Genomic DNA, 1,301 nt, shown 5'->3' with positions numbered 1-1,301 from the left:
AGAAACCTCTTTCCCCGTTTGAAATTCCTACCTGCCCTTTTATTGGCTGACTGCCCAATTCCCCCCTCCCCCACGTAGGTGTATCTCCAGTTGCTTAACCCTTTCTCGCTCTTCAGGTAAGTCAGACTCTCCTTAGCATTTAGGACAGACGGTAATGGGGGAGGGGAGGCAGAATCATAGAATCATAGGACTGGAAGGGACCTCGAGAGGTCATCGAGTCCAGCCCCCCGCCCTCAAGGCAGGACCAAGCTCCGTCTACACCATCCCTGACAGATGTCTATCTAACCTGTTCTTAAATATCTCCAGAGAGGGAGATTCCACCACCTCCCTTGGCAATTTATTCCAATATTTGACCACCCTGACAGTTAGGAATTTTTTCCTAATGTCCAATCTAAACCTCCCCTGCTGCACTTTAAGCCCATTACTCCTTGTCCTGTCCTCAGAAACCAAGAGGAACAAATTTTCTCCTTCCTCCTTGTGACACCCTTTTAGATATTTGAAAACCGCTATCATGTCCCCCCTTAATCTTCTTTTTTCCAAACTAAACAAGCCCAGTTCATGAAGCCTGGCTTCATAGGTCATGTTCTCTAGACCTTTAATCATTCTTGTCGCTCTTCTCTGGACCCTTTCCAATTTCTCCACATCTTTCTTGAAATGTGGCGCCCAGAACTGGACACAGTACTCCAGCTGAGGCCTAACTAGTGCAGAGTAGAGCGGCAGAATGACTTCACGAGTTTTGCTTACAACACACCTGTTGATACAACCTAGAATCATATTTGCTTTTTTTGCAACAGCATCACACTGTTGACTCATATTCAACTTGTGGTCCACTATGACCCCTAGATCCCTTTCCGCCATGCTCCTTCCTAGACAGTCGCTTCCCATCTTGTATGTATGGAACTGATTGTTCCTTCCTCAGTGGAGCACTTTGCATTTCTCTTTATTAAACCTCATCCTGTTTACCTCTGACCATTTCTCTAACTTGCTAAGGTCATTTTGAATTATGTCCCTATCCTCCAAAGAAGTTGCAACCCCACCCAGTTTGGTGGGTTTCCCACAGAGATTCCCACAGAGCAGTTCAAACCAAACCACAAAACACAGAAAAACGCCCTGAACGCGACTGGATTCACTTCCCCCCTTTACTTACTTCCAGTCTCCTCTTTCCTCAGTCCACTCCCATGCCCTGAATTCCAGGGGGGGGGGGGGGCAGGTCGTCCTGCCTGGGTTTCAGTCATTCTGTGTCTCTCAGCTCCTGGCTTCTCTCCCACCCAGAGAAAGCAGTCAGGGGACCTAGATCCAAT

Source organism: Pelodiscus sinensis, unplaced genomic scaffold, assembly GCF_049634645.1.
Source record: "Pelodiscus sinensis isolate JC-2024 unplaced genomic scaffold, ASM4963464v1 ctg58, whole genome shotgun sequence".
In the NCBI taxonomy this organism is placed as follows: domain Eukaryota; kingdom Metazoa; phylum Chordata; order Testudines; family Trionychidae; genus Pelodiscus; species Pelodiscus sinensis.
This window is presented reverse-complemented; position numbering follows the sequence as displayed.